Genomic DNA, 6,743 nt, shown 5'->3' with positions numbered 1-6,743 from the left:
ACAGAATAAAGAGAAAAGAATGAAAAGAAATGAAGACAGACTAAGAGACCTCTGGGACAACATTAAATGCAACAACATTCACATTATAGGGGCCCCAGAAGGAGAAGAGAGAGGGAAAGGACCAGAGAAAATATTTGAAGAGATTTTAGTCAAAAACTTCCCTAACATGGGAAAGGAAATAGCCACCCAAGTCCAGGAAGCTCAGTGAGTCCCATACAGGATAAACCCAAGGAGAAACATGCCGAGACACATGGTAATCAAATTGGCAAAACTTAAAGACAAAGAAAAATTATTGAAAGCAGTAAGGGAAAAATGAAAAATAACATACAAGGGAACTCCCATAAGGTTAACAGCTGATTTCTCAGCAGAAACTCTACAAGCCAGAAGGGAGTGGCATGATAAACTTAAAGTGATGAAAGGGGAGAACCTACAACCAAGATTACTCTACCCGGCAAGGATCTCATTCAGATTCAATGGAGAAATCAAATGCTTTACAGACAAGCAAAAGCTAAGAGAATTCAGCATCACCAAACCAGCTCTACAACAAATGCTAAAGGAACTTCTCTAAGTGGGAAACACAAGAGAAGAAAAAGACCTACAAAAACAAACCCAAAACAATTAAGAAAATGGTCACAGGAATATACATATTGATAATTACCTTAAACATGAATGGATTAAAAGCTCCAACCAAAAGGCACAGGCTTGCTGAATGGATACAAAAACAAGACCTATATATATACTGTCTACAAGAGACCCACTTCAGACCTAGGGACACATACAGACTGAAAGTGAGGGGATGGAAAATGATATTCCATGCAAATGGAAATCAAAAGAAAGCTGGAATAGCTATACTCATATCAGATAAAATAGACTTTAAAATAACGACTGTTACAAGAGACAAGGAAGGACACTACATAACGACCAAGGGATCAATCCAAGAAGAAGATATAACAATTATAAATATATATGCACCCAACATAGGAGCACCTCAATACATAAGGCAACTGCTAACAGCTCTAAAAGAGGAAATCGACAGTAACACAAGAATAGTGGGGGACTTTAGCACCTCACTTACACCAATGGACAGATCATCCAAAATGAAAATAAATAAGGAAACAGAAGCTTTAAATGACACAATAGACCAGAGGGATTTCATAGATATTTATAGGACATTCCATCCAAAAACCGCAGATTACACTTTCTTCTCAAGTGCGCATGGAACATTCTCCAGGATAGAGCACATCTTGGGTCACAAGTCAAGCCTCAGTAAACTTAAGAACATTGAAATCATATCAAGCATCTTTTCTGACCACAACGCTATAAGATTAGAAATGAATTACAGGGAAAAAAATGTAAAAAACACAAACACATGGAGGCTAAAATATACATTACTGAGTAACCAAGAGATCACTGAAGAAATCAAAGAGGAAATCAAAACATAACTAGAGACAAATGACAATGAAAACACGATCATCCAAAACCTATGGGATGCAGCAAAAGCAGTTCTAAGAGGGAAGTTTATAGCTATACAAGCCTACCTCAAGAGAAAAGAAAAATCTCAAGTAAACAATCTAACCTTACACCTAAGGGAACTAGAGAAAGAAGAACAAACAAAACCCAAAGTTAGCAGAAGGAAAGAAATCATAAAAATCAGAGCAGAAATATATGAAATAGAAACAAAGAAAACAATAGCAAGCAATAAAACTAAAAGCTGATTCTTTGAGAAGATAAACAAAATTGATAAACCATTAGCCAGACTCATCAAGAGGTTGTTTGATTTTTGTATTTGGTTTGTATTAGAAATCTATGACTATTCCCACTGCCACCCTTAAGTAAAATAAATCACCCTTAAATAAAATAAATCTCATAAGTAAAAAAAAAGAAAAAGAAAAAAATCAGGTGAAGACTGGGAGTGAGTGAAAGTATAGATGGGACAAGAATGGTAGAATGTCAGTAATTGTTGAAGCTAGGAGATGGATATACCAGGGCTCATTATATTATTCTGTTTACTTTGTATGTATTTGAAAATCCCAAACTTAGAAGCTGAAAAACTAAAATCAAACTGTTCCATGTAATAAGCTTCCAATTCCTTTGTGTAAAAGTTTATTGTTTCTTTTGTTTTACAGTGCTAATTATAACAGCATTTGTGTCACGTGAAGGCTGCATCATGAATTGGACACTAAGTCATCTTAACAACCCTGATTATAACTGGGAACACAAAAATCTGGTTGTGGGAGGTGGGCAGTGAGAAAAATATTCCAGGAGCACATTTTAACCTGTCATTATGTAAAAATTGGTGAGAGCCATCCAGTTCTTAAGGAAAGTAGGACAGCAAGTATGACACAAAGATGGCTCAAAGACGTTTCGTCTCAAGCCACTTGCATTTGCATGGCACTTTAGATGTGTCAACTAGTAATGATAACATTTACAGACTGCATATTATATGCTAGGGACTGTGCTAGGTATGTCAGAAGACTGAACTCATTTGATCCTCATAGCAACGATAGCCCCATTTTATGGATGAAGAATCTGAGACACAGAGAGGTTAAGTAAACAGGGTCATGCAGCTAGTGAGTGGCAGAGCTAGGATTTGAACCCAGGCAGTCTAGCTCCGAGCCTGTGCTGCATTATGCTGTCTTTCAAAGCTGACATGGTCTATTAGTTCTGTGGCTGCTGAAAAAATTATCACAAACTTAGTGACTTAAAACAACACAGATTCGGCTTCCCTGATGGCGCAGTGGTTGGGAGTCCACCTGCCGATGCAGGGGATGCGGGTTCTTGCCCCGGTCCAGGAGGGTCCCGCGTGCCACGGGGCGGCTGGGCCCGTGGGCCGTGGCCGCTGAGCCTGCGCGTCCGGCGCCTGTGCTCTACAACAGGAGGAGCCGCAGCAGTGGGAGGCCCGCGTACCGCAAAACAACAACAACAACAACAGCAACAACACAGATTTATTACCTTACGGTCCGAAGGTCAGAAGTCCTAAAATCAAGGCATCAGCAGGGCTACATTCCTTTCTGGAGGCTCTAGGGAAGAACACGTTTCCTTGCCTTTTCCAGCTTCTAGAGGCTGCCCACATTCCTTGGCTTGTGGCTCCCTTCATCCATCTTCAAAACCAGCATCTCTCTGACCCTTCTTCTGTTGTTACATCTCTTTCTTTGATCACAGCCAGGCAAGGTTTTCCACTTTTGAGGACGCTTGTGAGGAGATTGGATCCACCTGGATAATCCAGGATAATCTGCAGACCTCAAGGCTCTTAAGCTTAATCACGTCTGCAAGCCTCCTTTGCCAGGTATGGTTGTCACAAGCTCCAAAGACTGGGACATGGACATCTTCTGGGGACCATTATTATGCCTACAACACATGGTTTCTTCAAAGGCTTTTCACTTACATTGACTGATTTGATATCAACTGTATGTGAAAGTGAAGTATGTATATTAACCCCATTTTCCATACAGAAAGACAATGTTTTGCCCCAAGGTCATAGAGCTAGCATTAGGGCCCTCTACAAATGGATCTCAAACTACCTCTCTAGTCTCATTTCATACAACTTCCCTCTACCTAATCTCTAGTCACAGCGAACTTTTTTTCCCCTCAAAAATGTCACACCCTTTGCAATTCAGTATTTGGATGTGTTGTCATACCCTCTGGGAGGGAGTCCCCACCATCTTGACTTGGCAAACTTTTACTCATCTTGTAATGTCCCACTTAATGTTCTCTGCCAGGTGTTCCCACATCACCCAAGCAGCTAGTGGCAGGGTTCTCACCGCCTCTGTCGTACTCTAGCTATACACTAGCCACACATCGTAACATATGTGAACACATGGTGTTAGGATGCAAATGATTCTAACTGCCTGGTTTTGATGGAGATGCTACTATGATTGACATCAGGAGACTAAAGTAAGGATAACACACACACCCTTCCATAGAGAAGCTGACAACCTGTTGCATAACTCCTAGACTCCTCAGCCAGACCAGTTATAAAATGGGGCCAGAGAAGAGAAAGCTTCTGTGAGGAGAGTAGCGAACAGTTTCTTTAGAGGGAGTGGTAGCCGGGCTGTGAGTCCCCAACCTGGGGACAAAACTTCAAGTGCACCTTTGGACAGTGTTTCCTTTAGTTGAGAGAGAGAGAGAGAGAGAGAGACAGAGACAGAGAGAGAGAGACAGAGAGAGAGAGATGGCCCGTGCCTGACTCATGCCTGAGAAAGTTAAAGCCAACATTCATCCTGGGGGCTGACTCCTGCCTGGGACTCCAGGGGGCAAGAAAGTGCCTGACTCCTCTTCGATGGTAAAGCCAGAGATTGCACTGAGATTGGCTAGCACTTTCAGAGGTTGTCAAAGCAAGGATTTTCCCCATGGAGCACATGAAGTTCACCTGGTGAAACCTTATCATGACGTTGTCTTGAATCCTATCCAATACGGTTACCTGAGAGGTGAGAACACCACAGCGGGAAGAGGCTAGATGCCCAGGAGCTGAGAAGTAACAGTGGTAGTTTGTTAGAATAATGGCCCCCAATGCATCACAGCTGTCACCTTTCTCCTTTACAATGTGACTCTACTCCTCTTTCCATGATGAGGTGGAGTACATTTCCCCGCCCCTTGAATCTAAGTAGCCTTTTAATTTTTTGGACCAATAATTGCAGCAGAAAGGATATCATGAGACTTCTGAGGCTAGGCCTTGAGAGAACTTGCATCTCCTACTTCATCTTTCTTGGCACGCCTGTGTCATCAAGTAAAGAAGCCTACTGGAGGATGACAGATGGGTCATGTAAGCCCAGCCAAGAGTCAGCATCAAAGTGCCAGTCATAGAAATGAGGCCATCAAAACTAGCCCCCCAGCTGACCTGTCAACTGACTGCAGACATGGGTGAGTGAGCCCAGCTGACATCACTTAAAATCGAATTGCCCAGCTGAGCCCAACCCAAACAGCCAGCCACAAACTGTGAGAAAATAAATGGGTTTTGCTGTAAGCCACTAAGTTTTGGGGTGGTCTGTGTTAATAGATGACTGATGCAAGCAACCATTTGAACTAGAGGTGCATCTGCTGGTGTAAGAAGAACTGTAAAAGAGGGGCTCAGCAGGAAACCTCCAAATAGCCCACAAAAGCACTCCCCAAGCTAATACCAATTTTAACCTTCTATACCAGACTCATCCAAGAACACCAGCTTTTGCCATCTGCCATGCCTGGACAGCCAAGAGTATCATTACAGATTTATCTTCTTCCTGCCTCTATCTCCCTTCCCACTTCTACAGTAGTGTCTCAGTCTGTTCCGACTGCTATAACAAAAATTCCAGAGACTGGGTGACTTATTAGCAACAGAAATTTATTTCTCACAGTTCTGGAGGCTAGACGTCCAAGATCAGGGTGCTAGCAAGGTCAGATTCTGTGAGGGCCCTCTTCTGGGTTGCAGATGGCCATTTTCTCAAGTGTCCTCACGTGGTGGAGAGGACAAGCGAGCTCTCTGGGGTTTCTTTTATAAAGCACTGATCCCATTCATGAGGGCTCCACATCATGACCTCATCACCTCCCAAAGGCCCCCATCTCCTAACACCATCACGTTGGGGGGGTTAGGATTTCAACATATGAATTTTGGGGGCAAACAGTCAACCAGCATCAGCAAAATTTTAGTTTATTAAGAGTCTCAATTCAGCATTTAGAATAGACAAACCTAGGTTAAAAAACAAAAGCCAAAAAAACCCAAACCCCAAACCAAAAAAAACCCAATTCCCAACCCTCAACTTGGACCTGCTTTAGCTGGAAGCCTGCAGTGGGAAAGAGGAACACGGTTCTCTGCTCTTTCACAGTTCACCTATTCTCCTACCTGTTTCTAAAAATAAGAAGAAATGTTCACGGCTTGCTGGAGTTTTTATATAAGGTTATGGGAAGTTTAAAGGGCCAGTAGAAGACAAAAATAAAGTCACTTAAAACAACAACAACAACAATGTACAGGCTACTTAAAGAGATGTTATAAGTAAAACAACACAGAGTTTGAAGATAAAGCAAAAGTATGAAAAGGAAATACCAAAAAAGCTGCAAAAATGTAAATACCAAATGCAAATAATTTATAGAAACAAAGACACAACATAATGATAAAAGGAACAATTCACTAAGAATTAATAGATTCATGCATTTTTATGTCCCTGACAGAATAGCCTAGTTTCCTAAAGATGGCCTGGTCTCTGTTTTCTGATAACATCACGTCTTCTCTGTGACTCTCCAGACCTAGAGATCACACAGCTCCTGCCAATCTCAACTATTGCACCTTCCCATTTGGTTTCCTGTCATTAATATCACCTGTTAACTAATTCTCTGTATTAAATTCGCTCTTTGTGAAAGACTTCAAGTGATTTCTGTTTTCCTAGTTATACCATGACTGATACAAGTATATTATTTTTCGAGCAAAAATAGAACACATACAAATTATGTCATGTCACGTCTCACAAAATGTTCTGGTTCTGTTCCATTTCCCCCCCCTCACCATTCATTCTCTGCTTTTCTCTCCTTTGTTCCATGTCCTAAGTGGTTAACCCCTATAAATTGCATTATCTGGACTCCTTACACTCTGCCTTCCAGTTAAGTATGGCTAATGGGAGGGTCTACAGGAGACTGGAGAGCACAAAGAAAGAGAGGTCAAGGTAGTTTCCTCCTGCTCCCTCCCTGGCTGGATGGGTGCCATGGTTCTGGCATTAGCAGGGCCCTTCTATAACTTCAGCTTCTGCATCTGCATCTTCATACAGAGCATCCCTGTT

Source organism: Pseudorca crassidens, chromosome X (genome assembly GCF_039906515.1).
Source record: "Pseudorca crassidens isolate mPseCra1 chromosome X, mPseCra1.hap1, whole genome shotgun sequence".
NCBI lineage: Eukaryota > Metazoa > Chordata > Mammalia > Artiodactyla > Delphinidae > Pseudorca > Pseudorca crassidens.
Note: the sequence above shows the minus strand (reverse complement) of the source record.